At 50.4% G+C, this 26,140-nt stretch overlaps 1 long non-coding RNA gene and 1 pseudogene across 2 annotated transcripts; one reads left to right on the plus strand and one right to left on the minus strand.

Moving 5' to 3' along the window:
• The first annotated feature begins 615 nt into the window (after window positions 1–615).
• Window positions 616–24,182, plus strand: LOC309848337. The gene is made up of 3 exons (XR_014302969.1): window positions 616–785; window positions 22,602–22,801; window positions 23,396–24,182. It is a non-coding gene; the product is annotated as an uncharacterized lncRNA (long non-coding RNA).
• Window positions 5,810–7,205, minus strand: LOC309848336 (large ribosomal subunit protein eL39 pseudogene; annotated as a pseudogene). The gene has a single exon. The product of its transcript is annotated as a large ribosomal subunit protein eL39 pseudogene (transcript).
• Window positions 24,183–26,140: the final 1,958 nt, after the last annotated feature.

Consider the following 26,140-nt stretch of genomic DNA (forward strand, 5'->3'; position numbering starts at 1 on the left):
AAGCATCACTATTTTACAGGTCCCCTTTTGGGTTGGGACGTTTTCTTAGCCGCATTCTACTCCTCCTGGCCCTCGAGTGGAATTACTTTTTCTCCCATCTCATCCGTCCTGTCCCCTTGCCCAGGAAACCGCGGTTTCCAAGCGCAGGTGTGGCCTCACCAAATTGCTGTGTGCTTACACACGCGTGCGCACACACACAGAAACACACACACACACACACACACACACACGCACACACCCGCAGAGCTCAGAGAAAGCTTCTGCCACCCTCCACTCAGAGGCCTGAGAACCGTCTTCGAACCTTCCAAGGCTACGCCGCGGAGAGCTAAGGCCAGAAGAAGGTAAGTACAAATTAGGGGTAAAGGAACCAGTTGCGGTGGGGTCTGCTGGAGCCGCCCAGCATCCGTTCCCTCTCTTCCTCGTGCAGCCCTAGGAATAATCCCAGTCTACAGGAATAACCCGGGCTGGAGGGCTCTGCTTCTCCACTTTCACCTCGCGTGGGGCTGGGCGGGGACTGGGCACAGGTGGGCGGGGAAGGATCTGGGATCTGGGCGGGGCCGGGGGCGGGGCGAAGGTAGGCGGAGCTGGGTCGGGAAGCTGGGCGGCCCGAGGGGCTGGAGGGAAGTTGCGGGGATCCGAGCGCCTGCAGCGGGCGGAGCGGGAGCCGCCGAGTGAGGACCCCCCGCAGGTACAGGGCGGGCGCTGTGAACCCGGGGCCGCAGGGCTCACACTCTGCGGGGAGGTGTGCGGCGCTGCGCCCGGTGCTGGCGCGCGGCCGGGCACAGGTAAGGCCAGAGTGGGGCGTCTTTCGCGAGGACTCTCTGGAGGGCGCGGCAGCTTGAACTTGGGGTTTGTTGGGGAAATCTGGCGGGGGCGCTGATGCCACCAGAAGTGCCTCTGCGGAGCTCAGGGCGGACCGTTCCCTGGATGGGAAGACCCGTGGGCAGCCACGTAGGGGACTGGGACAAATTTGTCTGTTCCAGGACCTTCAGCACCCTTGCCAGGAACCATGTGGAGGACCTGGAACCAGACTAGGCTCAGTTCCCAGGAGCGAGGAGGGAGCATGGCTGAGGGGAAGCGTTTAGTGTCCCCCACGGCCGGTTTCCATGGGGTCTACTCCCACTCCACACTGAACACACTGTGGCATTTAGGATCCAGGAAGTGGGGCACAAACACGGGCTCCCATCCTGGGCCCCCATCCATAACCTCAGCTTGTCTAATTGGGACTGGGAGTCCTGGGGGAGGGCCTGGCTTTTTGCACCTGTTCTTGGATCACGTAAGAAGGCTCGCTCGCTAGGCAGCTAACAGAAACTCCCACTTGGCAGAAATCTGGGACCCCGCCACACACCCCAGATTCAGTCTGATGTAATTTGGGGGGTTGCAGTAGCGATTGTAGGGCTCAAAGACGCTGGTGTCTGGGCGAGCAGGTGTGAGCCTATCTTGTAGGACAGGGTTTCCTAGAAGTCCCATACCTGAGGCCGTCCCCTCGGTTCCCCTGCACGGCGAGAATGAACATTTTGCAGTTGAGGGGACTTAATGGGCATGTTGGGGACAAAGCACAGTGCCCGGAGTGTTCCAGAGGCCAGGGGTCCTTATGACTCTTGCTATTTTTATTCTGTGCAGGGGGGGGCTGGGGTCACTGCGCTGACACGATGGGAGGGGTGGGAGAGGTGGTTCCGGAGCCCCAGGAGCAGCAGGCAGAAAGCAGTGTTGGCTCAGCCCCCACCCCACCCCACCCCACCCCCGAGGGTGGGCAGTGCCTGTGTCCACAGCTGATGCTAGGGTCCTGGCCTGCGGGTCAGGGAGGACAAAATGAGAGAATACCTCTTTCTTGACGGTACACAGGGGTGAGGGTCTGCCGGACCTTATGGATTAAATTGCCCACAGGTTGCACACATCTCTGCGTCTTTCCTGTGGCGCCACCAGTTCCACCCCGGCCTCTGGACCCATTGGTGGTCAAAAGCCAAATTCACCTTCGTGGATTCTCTTCTTCCTGAAACTGTTTAAGCTGGGCTTGGAGCACTTTGGTAGGACACGAGGACGCTCTGCCAACCGATATTGAAAAGTTGCATTCGCTTCTTAGAAATGTGCATCCACAGCCTGGAATTCCAGAGAAATCCACCCTTCTTACCAGTTTTCCTAACAGCTCAATACACTCTTTTGTCTCCGGTAGTGTTTCCTAAAGTCTGTAACGGTGCCCCTCTCTACACACTCCAGAAAAACAAGGCCACATATGCAGATGTGTGATGGCCTGTAGGGGGTTATCTTTCTTGTCTGTTTCATTTGAGTACATGTGTGTGCCTGGATTAAGCACAGAGTGAATCTCCCATCTCCTTCTCTGTTGGCTTCGACTATCAGTCTAGTCTTTAGGATTAGATAGAGGATTCAGACTCTGTGTGTGTGTGTGTGTGTGTGTGTGTGTGTGCGCGCGCGTGCACACACACATTCACTTGTGTGTGATTGTGTGATGTCTTTATGTTTTTTATTTTATAGAAACATTGCCTAAACTGAAGTTCGTCTAGAGGTGGGCCAAAGAACCAGCAATCTGGCACAACACTCAAGAAAAAACTGATTATGCTGGATTTATTAAGAGATGGAGTTATTTTGTCCTTTATGGGAGATTTAAGATACTTTTCAGGAGTACTTTTGATGCCATACTCGCAGACTTTAGAAATTGAGCCCCACATCCTATGAGAAGGATGGCTTTTAACAAGCTGTTCAGACAAAGTGGAGCTTATCCTGTCTGCATAATTTATCCTCTGTTAAGCAGGCTTCTCCATATACCTTGTTAAAAAAAAACAAAAACAAAAACTAATTTGCCAAGGTCAGGGGAAAAACAAATCTCGTATCTCCTACTCGAAAGAGACACTGCACAACTGGGTGAACACTTGATGTTAAAACCATCCTTGTTTTAGAAAATTATTTCTTTGTAACTGTCCTATCCTGCCCTCCCACTCAAAAATGCAAATGGCTATTCTTGTTCAAGGAGACTGTATAGAAAAAAGAGAAACACCTTTCGGGAGACTCTGTTTTAAGTCACCTGGGAGGCCAGATCAGAGAAAGCACTTGCAGAATTGCAGCAAATCATGCCCAGTGCAGTTAGCACACGGGAGCTGGTTCGGAATGCACGAGGAGCGGAAGTAGTGCTAAGTTCTCTCAGCTCCTGGAACCATAGGGGATTTATTGAGAAGCAAACATTGCAAACATATCCAGAAAGGCATATCGTGAAAAACGAAATCGTGCATTTCTATGTCTAGCCTTGCTCCAAAGGGGGAGCCCTTTTAAGCTCTTTATCGGTTTTGTTTTTTTATTTGTTTTGGTGATTATTTCCTTGTAGCGCTGTTTGCTCATGGACCGACTCCGAGTCGGTAAATGCCCCCCGCTCTTCCCTGGCTGCACCTACATACGGTTGGCAGAGCAGTGTGCCCCGCTTAAAGGAAAATAGAGTTCCCAGCCACCCTTGCAGCTAAGGGTGGTCACGTGACATTGATCGGCCCAATGGGAAGCCAAGGAAGGCCGCGGGGGCGGGGCTTCTTCTACGGCCAAGGCTGTAGATCCAAGATGGCGGCACAGGGGACCCGCGGACCGAGGGGAAGCCTCCTGTCAACGCCACAGCGGGTGAGCCGCCGGCGCCTTCCCGGCGGGTTCTCTACCCTCTGCTGGAGGCTTAAGTGGACGACTTCAGGCACCCGCCGAGTCCTTGGTCGCTCAGCCTGCGTGAGTGTAAAGATTCCTCCTCAGAGCAAGTGTCCCTTCCCTCTGGGTTCCCTGGCCATCCCTGAATTAACTTTTGGTGTTTTTGTTTTTTTAAGATTTTATTTATTTATCTGACAGAGGTCACAAGTAGGCAGAGAGGCGGGCAGCGTTGTGGGGGGCGGGGCGGAGGGAAGCAGGCTCCCCGCTGAGCAGAGAGCCCGATGCGGGGCTCGAACCCAGGACCCTGAGATCCTGACCTGAGCCGAAGGCAGCGGCTTAACCCACGGAGCCACCCAGGCGTCCTCCTGAATTAATTTCTGTGACCCGCTCCCCGGCTTAAATACAGACTTTGGAGACACCCGCGCGGTGCCCGACGTTGGTGACGAGGTGCCGAAGCGGGATCTCTCCGGCCTGGCTGGTGGGAATGGGAGGCGGTACAGCCGGTCTGCAAAGAGCCGGCCTGGCTGGTGGGAATGGGAGGTGGTACAACCGTTCTGCCAAGAGCCGGCATGGCTGGTGGGAGTGGGAGGCGGTACAGCCGGTCTGCAAAGAGCCGGCCTGGCTGGTGGGAATGGGAGGTGGTACAACCGTTCTGCCAAGAGCCGGCATGGCTGGTGGGAGTGGGAGGTGGTACAGCCGGTCTGCAAAGAGCCGGCGTGGCTGGTGGGAATGGGAGGTGGTACAACCGATCTGCAAAGAGCCGGCCTGGCTGGTGGGAATGGGAGGCGGTACAGCCGGTCTGCAAAGAGCCGGCCTGGCTGGTGGGAGTGGGAGGTGGTACAGCCGGTCTGCCAAGAGCCAGCATGGCTGGTGGGAGTGGGAGGTGGTACAGCCGGTCTGCCAAGAGCCGGCGTGGCTGGTGGGAATGGGAGGCGGTACAACCGGTCTGCAAAGAGCCGGCCTGGCTGGTGGGAATGGGAGGCGGTACAACCGGTCTGCAAAGAGCCGGCCTGGCTGGTGGGAATGGGAGGAGGTACAGCCGGTCTGCCAAGAGCCGGCCTGGCTGGTGGGAATGGGAGGCGGTACAACCGGTCTGCAAAGAGCCGGCCTGGCTGGTGGGAATGGGAGGTTGTACAGCTGGTCTGCCAAGAGCCAGCATGGCTGGTGGGAGTGGGAGGTGGTACAACCGGTCTGCCAAGAGCCGGCGTGGCTGGTGGGAATGGGAGGTGGTACAACCGGTCTGCCAAGAGCCGGCGTGGCTGGTGGGAATGGGAGGTGGTACAACCGTTCTGCCAAGAGCCGGCATGGCTGGTGGGAGTGGGAGGCGGTACAGCCGGTCTGCAAAGAGCCGGCCTGGCTGGTGGGAATGGGAGGTGGTACAACCGTTCTGCCAAGAGCCGGCATGGCTGGTGGGAGTGGGAGGCGGTACAGCCGGTCTGCAAAGAGCCGGCCTGGCTGGTGGGAATGGGAGGTGGTACAACCGTTCTGCCAAGAGCCGGCATGGCTGGTGGGAGTGGGAGGTGGTACAGCCGGTCTGCAAAGAGCCGGCGTGGCTGGTGGGAATGGGAGGTGGTACAACCGATCTGCAAAGAGCCGGCCTGGCTGGTGGGAATGGGAGGCGGTACAGCCGGTCTGCAAAGAGCCGGCCTGGCTGGTGGGAGTGGGAGGTGGTACAGCCGGTCTGCCAAGAGCCAGCATGGCTGGTGGGAGTGGGAGGTGGTACAGCCGGTCTGCCAAGAGCCGGCGTGGCTGGTGGGAATGGGAGGCGGTACAACCAGTCTGCAAAGAGCCGGCCTGGCTGGTGGGAATGGGAGGCGGTACAACCGGTCTGCAAAGAGCCGGCCTGGCTGGTGGGAATGGGAGGAGGTACAGCCGGTCTGCCAAGAGCCGGCCTGGCTGGTGGGAATGGGAGGCGGTACAACCGGTCTGCAAAGAGCCGGCCTGGCTGGTGGGAATGGGAGGTTGTACAGCTGGTCTGCCAAGAGCCAGCATGGCTGGTGGGAGTGGGAGGTGGTACAACCGGTCTGCCAAGAGCCGGCGTGGCTGGTGGGAATGGGAGGTGGTACAACCGGTCTGCCAAGAGCCGGCGTGGCTGGTGGGAATGGGAGGTGGTACAACCGGTCTGCCAAGAGCTGGCAGCTTCTTCTTCTTTTTTTTTTTTTTTTTTTACAGCTCAAAGGCCTCACGTTTATTACCAAACCAACCCACTGGTGCAGAGCTATAGTAACAGAAAAATCTTTCGCTGATAAATGGTATCTATTGGCCAGGCAGAAAGGTGTTTACAGGGTGATGGAATAGAACACATGATCCTCAAGTAGCTTAATTAAATACGTGGTGCCCGATTAGGTGTGTCATCGCGTGATGTGGGACGCCTTAGAGACCCAGCTTGGTTCTCCTCCAGTGCCTCCTCTTGGAGTTGTACCTGATTTTATTACCAATTTTCATCCGAATCCACTGGGGAATGGGACGATTCTGCTTTTGTTTCTTGGCCAGGAATCGCTTGATCCTGAAAGTCTTGTGAGAAGAAGAGCTGGGATCCAAACCTAGATCATGCATGCTCCAAGGCTAGGATAACTTCCAGTTGTCCCTGCTGTCACCCCAGGACCCAGAGGACCATGGGGATGGCTGGAGAACTTGGTTTTCTGAATAGAACCGAGCTGGCAGCTTCTTAAAAATTCAGACCCACTCGCCAGGCCAGCCAGCTCACTGCCTTCGCAGGCATGTGTCGCAGATGCACACGCACGTCCCCGCCCAGACCTGCGCATGGGTCTCCGTCGCAGCGTCAGGGGCAGCAGCCCCCAAGCCGGGAACGAGCCTCGTGTCCTCTCCCCGGCGAGTGGTTAAACGTGTGGAGCCTTCCCCACCACGGGGCACGGGACCTCGCTGCCTCTTGGAAACTCTGAACTTACTGAAAACACAGGTTTCCAGGGGAGTCTCGTTCGTGATGGAGGGTAGATGGGTAGACGGATGTGCGCGCGCTTGGATGCGTGGGTTCGTACGCGTTTGCCCATTTCCCAGCTGGTGGCTCACCCCGAGGACAGGGACGGAGCCTGCTCCAAGCTGGGCCTCACCGCGGCTCCATCACACTCTCCTCTGAGGACCGGCCTCGTGCAGTGGGGGACCGGAAGGCATCTCAGAGAACGCTGTCGCCGGTGCAACCTCATCTCTCACGCGGGAGGTGGACAGCCACTGTGCCACCTGCTAATGGAAAAAAAAGACCGATGGCACGGCCCTGGCTTGGGAGATTAAACGGGGGATGATGGCTTGTCCCGGCGTGCGGCATTTGTCAAGACTCGTCCCCGTGACTTCATAACATGTTCCTAAGCCCTGATGGAACGTTGTGTGGTCAGCGGGTTCCGGGACAAAAGGAGGACCTGCCTGCCGGCGTTTATGACTTTCCACATAAGCTTTCAGACAAAATGTGTCTTGCGTTATGCTCGAGGCAGGCTGGGACAGAAGCCTAAGCCTCCTCGAACGCCCAGAGGAGTTTGCCACGGTCACTAAGAAAGAGAATACAACTTAAATTTCTTGTAAATGAGTCTTTGGGAGGTGTACTAAACCTATTTATAATTGAGGAGAACGGCCTTAAGATTCGTATTTCATTTCCTTTCCTGCAGGTGAAACTCACCCCGAAGTTAAAGGTTTTGTTAGAAGAAGATCCAGTCTGAGCGTTTTACCCTCGGGTCTGGCTGGCTGTGTGTCAGCCAAATGGAGAACATTCTCGAGCTGAGCTAAGGGGTTTAGGGGACATTGCCGAGCCCTGTACTTCACTGGCCTCAGTGCTAGTTGCACTGATGGATCCGAAGCCCCGTGTGTAGACAGAACTAGCAAGTGGATGTAGGCACAGCAACCCGTGTACCCGCGTGCGCACCCACAACTTCTTTCTGTCCTTCCATTTATCTCTCTGTCCATCCGTCTGTTGCAAACACGATTCATACCGACACCTCTGATTGCAGTAAATCACCAGCGTTCTTTCTGTGCTTCTCCCCTCTTCTTACTTTTACCTTCTTTTTCTGACATCGAGAAACTCGGCTTTCCCGTTCCGTGTTTCCGTCCTTACTCATTCCTAGCGTGAGCTGTTTCAGAAGTGCTCCTCGTCTTTAGCCTTAGTCCAGAGACAGTTTCCAAAGCGACTCAGGCCGGATCTTTTCCTTCTCCTATCCTTCTGTGTGGCTGTGTTGTTCATTTGTAATATGCCTGGGCTCATCAGTGCCATTCACATTCCATTCCAATCTCTTTCATTTCCGCTGTATCCTCCCTGTGATTATTTTGCCCCAGTAAGCAGATGTGTGTGTGTTCTCTTACACCCTCATTCTTCTGCACCAGGGGGGGTCTGTTATAGCTGCTCATGTGTGCACTTAACACGATGTCCTGGAAATGACTCCCAATTCAGTTCCCCATTCCTTCCCCTCGTCCTTTTAAATGGATTTTATTTTTTAGAGCAGTTTTAGGTTCACAGCAAAGCTGAGTGGGAGGTACGCAGAGTTCCCATACACCGACCCCTCTACTAGCACCACTCCGCCCCGTCCTCTGCTGTAGCTGTCTAGTCCTTCGCTTGTGGGTGCACCCCAAGTTACTCAACCAGTCCCCTGTATCCAGACATGATTTTATGGTTTCCAATATCTTGCAGCTACAGACGGTGCTATAAGGAGCCAACTTGTGTGCATATATTTTAATATATTGAATGGAGTAGCTTCAGATGGCTTTCTAGAAGTGGGACCCCTGGGTTAAGACACAAGTGCATATGCTGTTCACCTAAGCGCTGCCCTGCTCCCGACAACCTCGCCAGCAACATGTGTTAGCGTGCTTTGTAATTTTTGTCAGTCCGTTAGCCAAGTCGTGGCATCTCAGTGTTGTTTTAACTTTTACCTAATTATGAGTCTGAACACTTTCTCATCTGTTTGAGAGCCATTTTCATATCTTTTCTTGTGAATTTTCTCCTTACGTGTCGCATTGCTATTTCAGTCTGAATTTGAGACTGATATAATTTCAGGAATGATAACTTCTAATTTCAGGAGGAATTGAATTTCTTTTTCAGTGACATGTAATTAGGTTCAGGTTAACCACTGGTATCTAAATCTGACAATGCCTTGAGAAACTTCCAGCACGGGGGTGACACATGGTGCGGAGTATGTGCAGTGCCGGGTCCGGGGGTTGTCAGGGTGGAATTGGATTGATTTTTGTGTTGGGAAAGCTTGACAAAGACCCTGGGAGAATTCACTCCTGGATTCCTGTAACAGTGCTTTCCTGGGTCACAGAGGGGCTGCTCAGATCTGCGAGCTCACATGGGACAGGGGATAAGAGAGGACTGAATTCGGGCTACCCGCGTATGAATCCCAGGCCCCCCAGAAGTAGCTTTGCAACCTTCGACATGCCACATGACCTCTCTGTGATCAATGCATATTTGATGGGTCTGTGGTTGACTTGAGAAGTAGTATGAGGCTGATCCCAAATAAGGTATGTGGATGGCCAACACCATAACAGTTGGCGATCCAGCCAATAAAATGTCATGAGCTCAGAAGGATAGTGTACTTAGGGCTTTTGTCTCATTCCGGGGAAGATATCCACCCCCTGCCTGGTCATTACAGCTGATTTATCATTTCAGATCCCCTGATGATGTGTTCTATCTGCTGTTTCCTCAATGCCAGCTACCTACCACTTCGGTAGTTTTGCTTTTTACCATACCAATGATGTGCGATTTTCATGCGTTTCACCAGATGTGCACCCCATGTATAATTATTTACTTTGTCTTTAAGTCAGTGGCTTTTATAAAACATGTAATACATCTAAAAAGGAAACTTGACCTCTACCACCATAAGTAGGAAACTGGCTTATGAGGAAGACAAGGTGATCACAGATATAAAGACCACACATAGGAAACAACAACAACATGAAACTCAGTCGAATTACCGTTGTCTGCAGAAGGGCCTGGATGGAGGCCTGCTCCGTCCTCCATCCGAAGGGGAGGCGTCACTGCCAGCGACAGGTTAGCCCCGGCTCAGGACTTTCTCCCTGAAGTCCAGACAGGAGGACGGAAGGAGAACCTGCAGGAGATGATGGTCTCACTCCGTGATTCGGTGGTACTTCAGGTCACGTCTCTGCCCCACCAGAATCAAATCTAAATTGTCGGGCCTTGGAAAACCCGGCCAACAACGGTTTCATCATCAGAGGTGAGAACCGGTGCAGCCACAGACATTCTTTGCCGGCCTGCCTCAGTGGCCCAAAGTCTCGGCTGCTGACTCCAGAAACCCCGTTCGGTGCTGTGGGGCTTGTGCCCCGTGTGTGTGGGATCCCTAGAAGCCGCTAGAGTACACTTTCCGTCTTCCAGGCATTTCTGCCTTGTCCTGTGTGCAAATCCCGGGTGGTTTTTTCTTCTACTCCTGCTTTCCTCCCTTTTCTCCACTCTTTCTCCTCTCCTCTCTGCTTCTCTCGCTGTCTGGTGTTCAGTCTTTTTTTTTTTTTTCCCCTGAAAAATAGTCCAAGCCCTCACGGAACTCTCAGACTCTGTAGAGGGAAAGAGAAGGCAAATGCACAAGTTAACATATTTTTCCCCAGGCCAAAGTGTAACTTTTGAATAAATGAGTCTAGAAATAGAAAGGACTCCATTTCAGTGGTTCTGTTTTAGGAATTAGAGAATGAAATGAAGCAATACTAATGAGATCCCAGAGAAGACAGCAGGATTGTCTTGCTGGGTGCTGGATCCAAGTAGACGATCGATTAGCATGACTTAGCCGAGCATGTACTACGGAGGCCTGTGTGGTGGGCTTCAAGGGACATAGACCCTCTGAGTGAAGGACTCTCAGAACAAGCCCCTGAGGAAGTGATGTGGACAGGAAGGGACCCGAGAGAGGAGAGAGGACCATGCAGTCCAGGTGGACAACCCGAGAAGCCTTCCTGGAGGAGGAGACTTGAGTGGATGAGTAGGGCCTGGCTTGATTGAATGCAACTTGGTGATGGTCTGCTGCTTTTCATGGGGCATTTATAAACTGAGATTGGATGTTCCAGTCCCTGGATTTCAGATCGGTCCTGAAGATTCTGAGATGCTTTTCATCCCTCCCTCTTATTTAATTCTTCGCAGCCTTCAGAAATCCTCAGGATTATGATCCCCATTTTCCAGAGGAGCAGACAGAGGCCCAGAAGGGTGAAGTGCTGTTCTCAAGGGAGCAAAGTTAAGGAAAGTGAGTTTGAACTGAGCGTTTTCATCAGAAACTGACCCCAGAATCTGACCTGTCACCAGTTCTCTGTGCTTGGAGAGGTAGCATCTCCAGGCACGGAAGCTGAAACGCCCATGAACAGGAGCATGGGAGACAGACACACGTTCCTGTATTCATCCAGGGAAATGCTAACCAGCCATGAAAATTAATTAGTGCTGCATGTTTTAGCAGGGATAAGTCTTTAAAATGTAAAATTGAGTATAAAAATTAAAAAGCAAGTTGCCAGAGCATACCTAGAACAAGATATCATTATATCTTGTTTAAAACATGCAAAACAATTTCATACATTTTTATGAATACCTAATTATTTAGTGCACAGTAAAAAAAAAATACACTCGGAAATCATATCATGTCTGTCTCTGGGGAGGGCAGGGGGTGGGTGGGATGAGGTGTGGGTTCCCAGGAACTTCAGCACACCCGTATTTTATTTCCTGAGCTAGTGGGGACAGGGGTGCTGTGTTATTTTCTGCACTCCTTAGCTGCGTGATGTATTTAATAATTAAAATTTGAATTAGGCGGGTGGTCGTCCAGTGGTCTGGTTGGCACATTTTCCTCTAGACTCCAGACAGAAAGCTTTTCCTGATGTGATCGGAGATAGAGATGAACGAACACCTGCTTTGGCCCAGCTTAGTGTGGAACACATGTTCCGTTGGCCCACGGAACCAAATCTTGCGTTAGTGGCCCCTACTGCTGGGCTGAGGCTTTCTTAGAGGCCAAGTAGAGTGAGGTCTGTTGTTGGCCCCTGTTTCTGGCTAAATTAGACTGAGTGTGTTCACCCTTCTCAGTTCGAAGAATCAGTGTTTGAGCTGAATTCCCAGATAACTCCGAGCATAGAATCCAGGAGGAGAAGCCGTACTGAGGCTGGGGGTAGACCGTGCTGTTCTTCTTCCACGGGCATTTCCTGTGCGCCTGCAGTGTTCGGGGTCTCGTCCTGGTCACTGGGGCTCCAGCAGCATGCAGCAGAAATGTAAGGCTTGTCCCAGTGGAAACATTCCCTCTGACAAGGGAGACATCCCCCCTTTTCCAGAAAACAAGTAAGCAAGGCGATAGAGGTAATAATTAGGAACATTACTTAAGCCATTGTCAAAATACATATATGTATTTGCAAAGTTTGATTTGCTTGCAACTAAATAACAGCACACATTAATTAATTAAATGCTATTTATTGAGCACCTACTATATGCCCATTGCCGTCCTAAGCACCGAGGTTGCCGGAGAGATCCCAGGCCTGCCTCTCATTGGTCTGATTTGAGCCAGTGACTTTCACCCAAAGGATGGAATGTTCTGATTGGCTCTGCCTGGTCACATGTTCGTCTATTCTAAGCAGGGTCACAAGTCCACCCCTAGAATATTTGGGCTCCATTCAAACCACACAGAGTAAACCAAAACAGGGTGGTTTCCCAGAAAGAAATAAGGAGCTCTTTCACGAGCAGTGGGAAGATCCACAGAGCGGGAATACTCCAAAGTGATGTTCAAGCTCCTTCTCCCTCCCGAAGTTCAGCTCAGCCTTCCCTTTGGTCTCGGTTACTATGGGAACTGCCTCTGAGTCAGAACTCATCCCTCCACCTGCTCACCATGCTGGGCTCCCAGCTGGATGAGTGTGCTGTGAGCCCAGAGCCTCCAGGAAAGGCGAGCAGCTCCCTTCCCTGGGGTGACATCAGTTTTCTTGCCGGCTTTCCACTGAGGGCTTTGTCCAGGAAGCCCTCATTCCTGGGCTCACGGTCCCCTTCCTCCATCTCAAAGTGGCCATGGCAGGTGCAGTCCCCGCCTGGCTTCCAGCCTCTTCTGCTTCTGCCTTGACGTCTCTCTCGCTGACTCTCTTGCCTTGTTCTTCCACTGTTAAGGGTTCATGTGGTTGGGTCCCACGGGGATGGCCCAGAATAAGCTGCCCGTCTTCAGTCCCTAACCTTCACTGCACCTGCGGGGTGCCTTCTGGCGTGCCGTGTAGCCGGCTCACTCACGGGTCAGCATGTGAAGCGGGCTGGGTGGCTAGGGTTGGAGTGGACATTCAAGGGCCTGCAATCCACCCTTGGTGGATTCTTTCCTGTGGTCATGGGAGCCCACTGCTCACACACCAGGTGTATTTCCCTCCTCTCTCCCAGAGGGGGCAGAAAACAGCCACCCTGGCACAGTGAGGCTGGCAGTCGGGCTCCTCTGTGAGCTGCTTTCCACAAGGGTGTGAGTGAGGGGCAGTGTGGCCCGCTACTTAGGACCACCTGGGTCGGAGTCCCAGCACGACACTCCCTAGCTCTCCAGCTTTTTCGAATCTCTGACTTTGCAGCCTCCATTTCTTCTCCTGCTGCGTGCAGAGCCCCAGGCCTTCCTCCGGGTAAGGCTCCCTTCTAGGCTGCGCGGGTACAGGGAACCAGGGCTGACAAGTCCCAAGGTGTTTACACTGTAGACAGTCAGGACGCCAGCACAGGGAAGAAGGTGATAAGGGGTGATAAACACCAGAATTATCAGCAGGGCTTGGGGATTGAGGAGAGCTGGTCAGAAACCGTGCTCTGGGAAGGAAAGCTTCACTGAGACACCTGAACAAGGGTAAGGAGCCAGCCATGGAGAGCCCGAGGGAGAGATAACAGGTGGAAGACGGCGGGATGTGTAAAGGCCCTGAGGTCGAGCCCAGCTCGGGCCAGCTGTGTGAGGAGGGGACTCTGAAGGAGCCTCAGAGCACAGGAAGTCGCCCAGGAACCTTGCCTCCGATACGTGACCAAGTTGCACGGGGCCGCGTGTCTAACTTGAATTCGTTTTCTTGTGTTGTAAATGCCAAAAGAAGCCTGACCCTGGGGAGACGCAGAAACAGCTCCGGCTCTTTCCTGACGCTCCGAGAGGATTTATCAGTTTTCCACATGAATTTCCAAGAAATGCTTTTTCTGCTCACTTTAGAGTTTTTTGTTTTTGTTTTTAACTTCAGTAACAATGCAACACTAGTTTCTGCTCAGTAGATCTGTTAGATGTTTCTCACTGAATTCATTGGTAGGTAGCTGGCTCAGGTGACCTGCTGCACATGTTATAGTCTTGTAGTTTCTTTGCAGCGACCTTGCGCAGTAAACAGCTCTTAAAAAACGCAAAGGGTCAGCCCTAATCAGGCATCCAGGGTGCAGTTTGTGATTTCGTCCCACCTGTAGGGGTGTCATTTGGTGACACTACCCTTGGAGCTCTTTCTCTCTGGTAATTCTGTTCTAAAAATGCTTCTGTCCTGTTTTAGGTCAACTACCACTCGCTGTCATCTAGACCGATGACTTCGGAGATCACTTAACGAGAGAAAGGAAGAAGATAATGTATTACATACCATTATAATTTATAATCCGTAATTAGAGACTGAGATATTTTAATTATGCAGACGTGCGTGGTTTTTTTTTTTTTTTGATCCACACGGTCCAGCTCCATAAGGCTATTTGCTAATATTTATCCCACCCTCTTCTTTGCTCTCTTTACCTTTGATTCCCAGCACCAGAGCTGATTATCCGTATTTGCGCCTGTCATTCTGATTATGTGCTTGTCACAGAGGGTCGCAGACGTGTTGTTTCTGCACCCCAACACAGGACTGGCGGCTTGTTAGGGCTCATTAAATATTTGTTGAATAGATTTAAATTTGAAATACTAAATTAAAAATCTGCCACCAACCTGCAGGGTCCTTCGCAGTGATTTTTTATTCTTATCATGGCTATATACTTGCAGTCATACTTAATAAATTCATTGCAGCTTTCCTTCTAAATGGGAATAAAATCTTCTATACAGTCCTCGGGCTCCACTAGTTTAGCTTAAGGGACTTTCTGCCTGCCCTCGGGCTTAGGGCGCCAGGATCAATGGTAGGAGCTGTTTCACTGGAGGAAAGGGTTTCACTGAGCCAGCAAAGTGACCATTTGGATTGCTTGAGCTCTGATTTAATGCTGATCTGAGTGCTGGAAATTTGGCTTGGGCATAAAGTAGAAAGGCCAATTTCTTTCTCTGTAGATTTGAGAAGGATTTGATTTTGAACAGATGAGTCATGGAAGATGGTGAGGAAACTCAAACTCAGGAACTTCTCTAAAACCTCACCACCCTCTCTGGCCTCCTCTCGCAGCCTCCTGGACCCTCTGGGGCTCCGTGAATCCCCAGGCTTGTTCATGACGGTTTGTGATTCTTCTTCCCTCCGCCCGAATGCTGATTCCGTGGACCTCTGCAGAGCTGGTTTCTCCCCCTCAGAGAGGTCCAAGCCCCAGCATCCTCTCTTTCTAAAGAGCCTTCTCTTCCATCCCAAGGAGGTCCCATGTGAAACAGGCTCTCCCATGACCCAGCTTCATTTTTTCCCCTGCATTCATCACTCCCTGGGGTGGTTTGATTTCTTGTTTATTTAGCATCGGTGATGCCCATTAGAATGTGAGCTCTGTGCAGGCAGGGACGGCACCCGAATTCCTCACCTTTCCCCAGGGCTAAGAGCAGGGTTTAATATATAAATATCTGTGGGACAAACACCCCTTCAGCTTTGTGATAGAAAGTAGTAATGTGCGATTTGACAAATCCTGCCGCGTTTGAGGGGTTGTGAGTCAGAACCCCCATTCCTTGTCCCACCTGCGGGACTCCCGTTTTTCATACTTATTCATCACTCATGTGAAGATTTCAGGAGGGAAGGTGTTAGCTGTGGGATGGACCGATTTGTTAGTTCCTCTCTTAGGAGGTAGATGACATGGGAGATCTTGCTGTGGACGTGGATCTCCTTGTTAAGGACTTTCCTTTAGGACCAGTGCAGAAGAAATGGTTAGCAATGGAAGACTCTAACTCCCGGGAGTTCATCTCTCTGGACTGTCTTCTTCCACAGACTCTGAAATCCCAGGATCCTTCAGTCCAGCAGAGAAGATGACACAGATTAACATGAGCCTTAGACCTAGTTCAGCCAAACCATCGCCATGGTGGCTGAGGGCTGGGGACTGGTCCATGACTCTCTTCCATGACTTGAAAGCCATCTTCTGGTTCCACTCACCAGGGCTTAGATTTTGGACATAACATGATTTCTTTGGGCCTCAGTTTCTACATCTTCCTATACCAAGGGTTGGTGGAACCAATTTAGAGACACAAAAAATGGGCCACTTGCTTGTTTTGGTAGAGTTCCGAGGGGGCTGGATGAAGGGTATGTGGTAGAAGGTGTGAACCCGAGCCAAGCAGAGCCTCTTGTGAACAGCTTTCCAACACCAGGACATCAGAGTGCTGATAACTGGCCTGTTACACACAGAGGAGGCTGTTCACCTGCAAAATGCTGTGGTTCTCAGGGTAGGTTCCAGGGACCCCTGGGGTTCCTAGCACTCCAATCATCACCATCACCATCAGCAGCAGCGTGTTGTCATTAGCTTTCCCACTTTTATTCTTCATGTGCATGTGGCGGGATTTCCCGGAAGCTGCATCGTCTGAGGTGTTGCAAGAGATTGAATGCAGAAACTGATGTGAAAGTCCAGTTGTCTTAAGTCAGACATTCAGAGATTTGCAGAAATCCAAAACTGTGTCCCTCCTCTCATGGATTTTTTTTAAATAGTTATTTTTCATAAATATGTCATTTATGTTGGCATCGCATGGGCTTATTGTTGTTACTTTTTAATGAGTTCTTTTTTAATTGTCAAAAAAAAATCTTCAATAACTTTTTAAACTTAAATTCCAGTGAGACACACAGGAATTCTCCACTGTTTGGCTTATTTTTAGGGTTTGTGTGGTGTACACCTGAGTTCAGCTCATCTCAAAATAGGTTTTTTCTTTCCTTGTCTAGAAACAGAGAGCAGTTGGTCCGAAAGGTCACAGTAAATCAAGAATGCTTTGTGATTTGTCAGTTCAGTGAATCTGAGCGGTTTCTTCCCAGGGTTCAACCTGAAGGTGGGACAGAGGTAGCCTCTGTCATTAAGGGAAGTTCTGTGAGGTAGTCTTGTAAGGCTTCCTAGAGCAGCTTCTCCTCCAGACCCACCTGTCCCCTTCCTCTGGCCTAGTCTTACCTCATTTTGCAGTGGTTGCAGGTTTGAAAGGGTCAGCTTGTATACCTTTGTGCTCGTCAGTTATAATTCTGTGCTGGAATGGAGGGAAAAAGGAGAACATTTGTGGCTTAATGAGAAATGAGATTGTGCAGATATTCCTAATGCTACTGACAGCGTCAATTCAATAACTCAATTTTGGTGGTTTCCTGTTAGAGGGAAGAACAGCCATAGGAGTTAGATTCCATTTTACAGTGCAGCCGGGCCGGCTTGCACAGCTGAAGTCATAGGATCAGATAAAGCATTTCCATCACGGAGCTGGCTAATAAAGCCCCTAATAGGATTTGCTGACCAGAAGAACCACGGACCAGGGAGCAGCAGCAAGATTCTATTTATTTGTCATTTGCATGTAAATTTCATATGTAATGGATATTGTGTCAGAAATTTTAGCGCAATTAGATAGAACAGAATACAGTATGATATTTGAGCTCAGATATAAAAAAAGACAGCCTGTTTGTATATGCACATGGGAAAACTCCAGCTCATTCTTGATTTCTTTAAGAAATTCAATGGCAGATCCTGACTCTGTGATCAGAGCGGTTAAGCTTGGCTGGCTAAAAATACAGCAGTCACTCCAAGGCTGGGAGGTGGGGAATGAACTCAGTGGAGAAAAAACATCCAAGTCTTGCCTTATTAATAGCTCTTAGAATGCAATGTCAATGTGTACTTTACCAGCGACGCCTCCAACAACTATAAAAAGTACTCCGTGGCTGAAGGACAGATATTTTCGGAGGTAATTATAGCTAGTCATAAATTAGAGAAACATTGTTCTTTGCTTTTTTTAATTCTAAAGGAAATGAACTGACACAATGAAATCAAAAGATCAGGATTCAAGTATGTGGCTGTCGATAGGTTACATAACTAGTTACATAAGTAGTATTGGGACGAAGGAGGGGCGAGCAGCTCCTTTAAAAACTATTCATCACACTCTGTGCCCTTTGTTGGTAACAACTATGTGTTTGTTGTGGGTGAACTACTCGTGATAATGTCGGAGGAAGAGATGAGCAAGAGCTTCCCTCTTAGTGAGACCAGGGTAAAAACTAGAACCCCTTCTTTGTAACTGTGTGTTTAAATCTCTTCCTTCTCCCTCCACCAGTTACCAGATTGTGGATTGCCTTAGAATCAGTTTCAGTGAGTGTAACAGATATCTGATCTACTGAGTGTGAGAGATACCCGATCTTCTTTTTAATTTCAGATGATGAGATCTCAGGCTGTTGAGGTATTTCTGCCCAATACCTACTACTACTACTGTCAGAAATGCTTCCACTGCAAGGAGCAGAGAACTCTGGTAACTGAACCCACTTGAGACAGTGTTTTGTTTTGCTTACTTAGCAAGATGTCTGGATCTCGGCCGCTGTTGGCATCTATTTGGTTTTTCAGAAACATTAGGCCTGCATGCCATTTGATTGGCTCTGACTTTCCCTCATGGTCACAGGATGGTTGCCTAATTCCAAGCATCACAGCCATATTCAAGGCAGGACACAGTGTGGAAGGAGCCAAAAACCAGGGATGCTTGTCTCTTTTACCATCAAGCAATTCCAGAAGCCCCTCCCTGGTTCTGTCTCATTGCTGAGGGCTCTTTCACACTGGGTACCCGGAAAAATGAGCATTAGCTTTCCCTTCTGCCTCTGGGGCTCATTCACTGGCAAATCCAGCGGACCCTGACTGGCCACAGAGCTCCTCCTGCCCGGCAGTGTTAAGGGCTTGGAACTGCAGTCCTGACCATGACGAACACGGTTCTCAGTGTTAGAGGAATCACAGCATCTTGGGGGAAGGGGTACGAAATAGTCAATCAGCAGATGAGGTGCAGAACTACTGTTTGCTGTTAAGTGCTTGCTGGCCCAAGAGAGGGGGACCAGAGTTGTGTGGACCCATGGAAGGCTTCCTGGACGGACTGTTAGAGGATGAACCCAAGTGAATGGAGTGAAGGGAATGAAATGACCATTTTCAGAAGGAGAGTGTGGACAGAGAGAACTGTGTGGCTAGTGGGGGCCCGGCCCAAGTGCAGCAGGGAGGGGCTCCTGTTCCCATGGCTCAGAACGTCGCTGTTGTCCCAGAGCACCTGCCCGGGCCGCTGTGTGTGCTGGGTTTGAATTGTCATTTTGGGGCCCACGAATCACCTTTGCTGGCTCTTCTCTCCTTCTATTGATAACTGTCAACGCTTGATGTGCGGAGGGTTGGGTCCTGCCGGATCCTCGTGGCCTATAGCTTTGCTTGGACGCGGGGAGTTCTCCACTCCCCCCTGGGCATGTCTTGGGAAACTGTGAAAGGTAGGAGAGTCACATCGTTGTTGTTTCCCCCCGTTCGTGTCCGACAGCTGGCTGGAGTCTGCCCACGAAGGCATCAGAGACAGACACCACGTGATCTCGCTCCTATGTGGAATTGAAGAAACCAAACTGACGAACGTAGGGCAGGGAACGGAAAAATAAAATAAAATGAAAACAGAGAAGGAGGCAAACCATAAGAGACTCTTAATCATAGGAAACAAACTGAGGGTTGCTGGAGGGGACGGGGGTTGGGGGATTGGGTGCCTGGGTGCTGGGCATGAAGGAAGGGACATGACGTAATGAGCACTGGGTGTCATAAGCCCTGGATGAATCGCTGAATTCTACCCCTGAAACTAGTGATACACTCTATGTTAACTATACTGAATTTAAACAAAACAATTTTTTAAAGAAGATATTGATGTGATTGTTCGTTCCCACGGACCAATTTCTTAACCAGGAGTTCAACAATGGGTATTTTCTTACACCGAAGACTTTCCCATTGTTATGTCATTTCATACTTGAGGGGGTCACTCAGCAAACACGTGGACAAGGAATATCCTGCAGAAATGTAGAGTGTAAGATGTGGTGTATCTGTGCGTAGGGAGGTCACGGACAAGTTTCATGCAGTCCTGGCTTATTTTATTTTGTGTGGCAACTGCTGTGAATACCGCCAAGCCTAAACTATTTTTTCCTAATGCCAGCTCATCAGGATAGTGAACTTTATTAGGTTTCTGAGAAGTCGACTGTCTGGGATTAAATGGTATATTTGGTCACTACATCTGTGTACTTCAGCCAGTATATTTTCAGTAACTAACTTCTGGAGAATGTCTATTACTATTCAAAGAAGAACTCTTCTACCATCCCCTTGCTAAAGCAGGTACAACCGTCTTCTCCCCTGGTCATCACCACCATCCAATTTCAGATGAGTTTCCTTCTCTGGCAAATGGGGATCGTAATGTCATCTCTACCACGGAGACCTGGGGAGGATTGAATGAGAAAGGAGAAGTAGAATGTTTAGAACAGTGCTTTACATGTGAAAAGTACTCAATGAAATCTAGTGCTTTTATTTTCAAGTGGGACCAGGATGCCATTATACACGGAAGGCACTGCGGAGGGCAGAGACATGCTGACTTGGCTGGGGGCAAGTCCATAGTCGTTGGCCATGTTGACTGCTTTCCCTCTATTGGGTAGTCGGGTAGAGGGTCCTCATGGACAGTTTAACACATCGTTCTTTGATTTCTTTTTGTAAAATTTTATTTTTGTATATGACAGAGAGACACATCAAGAGAGGGAACACAAGCGGGGGAGTGGGGAAGGGAGAAGCAGGCTTCCCACTGAGCAGGGAGTCCTATGCGGGGCTCAATCCCAGGGCTCTGGGATCATGACCTGAGCCAAAGGCAGACACCTAATGACGGAGCCACCCAGATGCCCCTACTCATTGTTTTCCTTATTTTTCTTCTCTTTAGCTTTCATCACTCAGCTTTTTATCTGCTGTACTCATGGCAAGGTGAGCCTTGGAAAATGAACAGTGATCAAAACAGACACGTTCTAGAAAGAACCTTCTGTTTGATCAAGAGTATATCTTCCTATTTTGGGGTGCCTTATGTACAGTAGCAGACGGGAAGTAAGACCCTGTTGAGAGCTGGAAGAATGAAAACCTCAGCAGAATCAGAATAACCTTTCCAATCCCGGCTGTCTCAGACTTCTGCTTGGCGTGCTTCTTCCCATCGTCCCTTTCCTGAGGTCCCTTTCCTGAGAGGCTTGGCTCGGCTACTGAGTCACCAGATAAAACACAAAGGCTCCAGACACTTTTTGCACTCCAGTTATAAGTATAAAGGAGAAAGATCAAACCACTCAGGGAGAGACGGTTTTTGCTCATGAGCTGGAAAAAGGGTGGTGGGGGTCAGTCTCTGCCTTGGCCCTTGTCACCATCACCAGGGAGCCAGAGGACTCTGAAACGGTCCCTTGATGGTCTTTGGCCGAGTCTAGAGAATGCAGCCATCCCCAGCAGCAGGATGTTGCCTGCCCCTGGTCCAGCTAAGAGGGACTCCTGTCTGGGCTCTGGGCCTGTTCAGCATCCTCTCTCCATCACGGGCAAGCTCAAGACTCCCTGGACATCCTAGTGCTTGAGGACCAGGGACGGGGCCCTAGACAACACAAGGGTTGATGGAATTCACAGGCCAAAGTCACCAGTGGGGCACTGGACCGTCAGGCTTGAGACTGCTCGTCACCTATGGCCTGAACGATGGTGGAGCCCCATGCCCCGTGCCCTTGACTTGCTTAGACAACACAGACATGAACTTGTTTGATTTTTGCACGGGTGCGTCATTGGTGATGAAGTCATGCTGACTTACTGTGGGTTGTGGGGAGATGTCCTGTGGCAGAGTGCTAATAATGACAAAAATAATCATAAATTTAAAAATAACAATAAAAATCAGCAATGTGAAGATTGTTTTCAGAGCAGGGGAAGAAGCGAGAGGACAGTGGAGTGTCTTTTCCAAACGGTTGGGATATCTGACTTCTTGGAGTCTTTTTCAGGAAGTGAGCATTGAACGCCTTACTCCAAGGGCTGGTGGGTTGTCTAGTTCTCCTGAGGGCGGCGGGCCCCATCCTTCCCTCTCCCTGTGTGCTCAGGGCCACCCCTTCCTCCTCGGTCCCCTGGGCTTCCCCAGCCGTGCGTGCTCCCTCCACCTCATGGGGATTCCTCCCCGCCTCCAGGTGAACAGCAGGCTGAGCAGACCCCATCCACCCCTGCCCAGACACCCCTGCCTCACCTCGGGGCAGACAGTGATCTGGCTTCCAGCACGTTGAGGAAACAGAAAACTAACGTGCTTGGCAAAACGCTGGGGCTCCTGCTTCAGGGAACTTGTAAAAGCAAGAGTGGCTTAGTTTTCCAAGGTGAAGTCATTCACTCCATCTCCCCCAGAGGAGAGGGGACATGGCAAGATTGCTTCTCACCAGCGACCAGCTCTCATCTAAAAGCACCTTTTTAGAAACAAAATGATTTTATGGATAATTTATCCAATTAGCCATCACGAAGGCAGTCGCTGGAGTAGAGAACATGGCAGTGAACATCAACTACGAAGCCCAGTGGGAAGTCCCAGGGGAAACAGAAGATAGCATTTAGACATCGTTATCTGCACAGGCCACCACCCCGTCACCCTGAGGCAGGTGAGCGCCAGGTCACCCACAGGAGGAGACGCCCACAGGACCCGCCAGCAGAGTACGAGTTGCGCACTTGTGAAATGGTGCCTTTCAACTCAACAGGTAACGGGTTCCTACGGCTCATCAGTCCTGCTCAGGCCCTGGGCTTCCCGATGGCTCCATGACGGCGCTGGGCTGCTGGGGTAGGCTTTTGTCCTTCCTGCCTTTTATCCACAAATGACCTAAGGCTCTTGAAGGTGGCAGAAGTGACTTGAACTCATGTTTGTTGTCAAGAAGATTTTGCTAATGTTTTTCAAATTTACGATTACTGTGATTATGTTTTTCAGTACAGATTTGAAGACCGGAATGGAGAAAACAGAAAGGATTAATGAAACAGGAGTGAGATGTATATGTCACGTGCAAAGTGGGGGTGGGGCGCTGGCCGTGCAGGAATTGGCCCTTTGTGCTGAGACGTGTCTATGTCACAGGTGGAACACCAGGCATGGGACCTTTGCTAAGACCAAAGGTATCTCAGGCCTTCAGAAAGGTAAGTCAGATGAGCTTTGCATTTCTAGTTTGTGTGCTTCCTTCTCTCTCTTAAACATCATTCTTGGAGTTGATGGGGGTCAATTCTGGGTGAAACCCAGAAGCAGAAAAAAGTCATTGGAGCTTTGCCTCACAGTATTCAACAGGCAAGATAAGTTGTTACCTTCGTCATGAAAGCCATCCACGGAATCCTCTGGGCTTTCTGTCTACCCTGGTTATTCATTTTTAAAGATTTATTTACTTATTTTAGAGAGTGAGAGAGTGGTGGGGGTAGGTGGGGCAGAGGGAGGGGAGAGAATCTTAAGTAGGCTCCAGGCTCAGCTCAGAGCCTGATGCAGGGCTCGATCTCACGACTCTGAGATCATGACCTGAGCTGAAACCAAGAGTTGGATGCTCAAGTCCCTTAGCCACCCAGGCACGCCTACCCCATTTATTGAGCACACATCTTCTGGGGGCTGCAAACACCATCCTGCCAATGAGCCACTGCGGGTAAGGCCCTCCCCTGCGCTCAAAACATTCAGGACCCGCAGTGCATTATGTTTGGGGTCAGTTCCAATCTGTTTCCTGTTCTTCTCTAACAATAAGAACCTTGAAGTTCACAGCGTGGAAGGAAGGTGACGCGTAATCAATGACTGTGCGAATGAATGAGCGAGTGAATCAAGAACCCCGCGCTGAGCTTGCCCTTACTGGTGAGGGGAACAGGGTGCTACCTTGCTGGGAGATTAGATGAGCCAGACTTCGTGCAGAACTGTCTTCTGCCTCCTTTTCAAGTGTTACCTCAAAGAGAGGAAAGTGACCAAGCAACCTGATGCCAGTTTCGAGATCTATATCCAGACCAGCTGTAGGAAGAGACAGTAAGGCTGCCACCTCATGTGTACGCTGTCCAGTGTCTGCTGCTGAGCATGTTCAGAACTCAAGTGAAAAATACGTGGGAAAGCGCCCAGAATTCTGTAGCTTGCTTTCACTGTTTCACGGTGGCTGAAAGGCCAGGGACTGTTGTTATCTCTTAAAGGAGGAAGCCAGAGGTAGTTCCAGGGCTGCTGAATTCTGCAGCAAAATGATGACACCCGGAGGCTTTCCTTGGTCTTTGCATTCCAGCACACCAGTAAACTGACTCCCTCATGATCTCAGTGTGGCTGCAGAGCCTCCAGACATCACCCCAGCACACGGCTCGGTGTCATTCTCGTGCATCTCGTTTTAACCATGGAAGAAAATCTCTCCACGGTATGAAAGTTACCCTATAAAACCCCATCATTCTCTTTTGGTTACCTTGTTTCATAATTTGCTGCTGGGGGCAATAATGTTGGGATAACATCTCTGTATGTACCCCCCACCCCGTCCCCACACAGAATAAATCCTTGTAAAATAAGAGAAAAAGAAAATGCATAGTTTGTTGGGCTCTAGGGCTGAGTGAGCGATAAATGTTTTTCAAAAAGAAAGGATACTACAGATCGTGGTCATTTTGGTTTGTGAGCATGAGTTCTTTATTTTCTTTAGATGGGACAGAAGGTTTTAGGAGGAGACAAACAAAAACCTTTAACCCAAGTAACATCAGCATGAGACAAGTTGCATTTCAGTATCCTGTCTCCCTCCTTGTCCCGTGCCACCAGATAGCATGGACAGGAGGCTGTTTCTTGCATGATTTCTGTCTGTGCTATTGGGTAGCAATCCGCAGAGGAAATGAATGGCGTCACCTTGTATGGCCAGAAACCATCTACGGAGCCTGCCTCGACCTCCCCATTGGAACGGGCACTGAGTGAAAAACCCAGCGGTCGTCCCCAGGAAGGAGAGTGTGTGCTTCTAGATTCTGGAAGAATAGCAGAGCCCTAAGATACATTTTTTTTTAAAGATCCCACCCACTGGGTTCTATTCTAATCCCAGCTCAAGATACAAGGAAGCAGAAAACCGCACGCTGCTCTCTTCTTTGGAAACCCATCTTCCTGCAGTCTCTGTTCGCAGGGGTTTCTGCATCCAGAAACCCTTCTGGCGTTGGAGCAGAAGCAAGGGTTGTCTATTAGCTGGAGGCCCATGGCATTCTGCACAGCGGGAGCACAGAGATTGGGATGCCAGACTGGGTGTGGAACCTGGGGGGAGGGTCACCCCCTGGGAGGGTGTGACTTTCGGCAGCGCTGGTGCAAAGTTTAACATGGAGGCTGAGAAGCAGCAGGATGTGCAAAGATTTGGAAGCATTTCCTGCCGTGGGAGGAGGAAGGGAGGGAAAGTGCCCCGAGCCTAGACTTTCCCTGCGGCCCATTCCATGCGGTGGCGGCCCACACTTAGAATGCCAAGACCGCCCAGCTCCGATGTCTTGTGAAGGCCAAGTGTGTCCATCCAGGGAAGTCCTCTGGGAGGCCCTCAGTAAATCCCAGTCTTCTTCCCTTGTGCGCGAGGGCTCTCTCCTCTCTCTTCCTCTGCCCTACCTTCCACCCACCGGACATGGAGGTCTTGTGCATGGGGCTCGGCTCCTCCCGAACCTCTAGGTCCCCACATGTCCCCGATCAGCTCACTGGGAGAAGGGTCATGCTCTTTCTGCCCCCTCCCCCCCGAGGCTGCTGTTGTCTGGAGGGCTCTGTCACTCCTGGAGTGCGGGGTGGGGGTGCCCCCAGTCCTGGAACTTTGGGGACTCTGCTAGTCTGGCTGACAAGGCACACAGAGTCCTAGGCTACACACACACATTTACTTGTAGGCACTTGTACAAAAGGGGGAGACCGAAATAATAGTTTAAATATAATTCCACCAGCTGTTCACTCTGAGGCATCTGCTGTGGGGAGCCGGAGCACGGGCGAGGCAAAGGGGCTCTCCTGGGTGAGTCGCAGTTTGCTCAGATGCTCAGGGCCCAGGCACCTCCCACATGTGCGACGCTGGGGTCTCAGGGTCTGGAGGGAGTGTGGTCCTTCCCTCCCAAGAGCTATGGCTTAGGTGCTTTGTGTCTGGCTTAAGGCATATTCAGAGTTGATTTTTTTTTTTTTTAAGTGACTCATTTTCTTTCTTTCTTTCTTTCTTTCTTTCTTTCTTTCTTTCTTTCTTTCTTTCTTTCTTTTTTAACCTTTTACTTTCTTTTTTTACCTTTTCTTTAAACCTTATGTTAATTTTTTACTTTTTTTTTTACCTTATACTTTTTAACCTTATGAACACTCAACTCTGCTGTAATATTCAACTGCATTCGCCTTTAGTAAGGCTTTCTAAGAACTTAACCTATTTTGAAGATTCCAGGAGGCAATGCTGTTTGACAGGACCTGATGTGTGTGGGAGCTCTAGGTCTCTGGGGTGGGGACCTAGTTGATAGGAAATGGGAGACTTCATGGTGATGGAGACAAGCCACAGATCCAGTCCTGGACAG

This window comes from Mustela nivalis (genome assembly GCF_964662115.1).
Source record: "Mustela nivalis genome assembly, chromosome: 14".
Taxonomy (NCBI): domain Eukaryota; kingdom Metazoa; phylum Chordata; class Mammalia; order Carnivora; family Mustelidae; genus Mustela; species Mustela nivalis.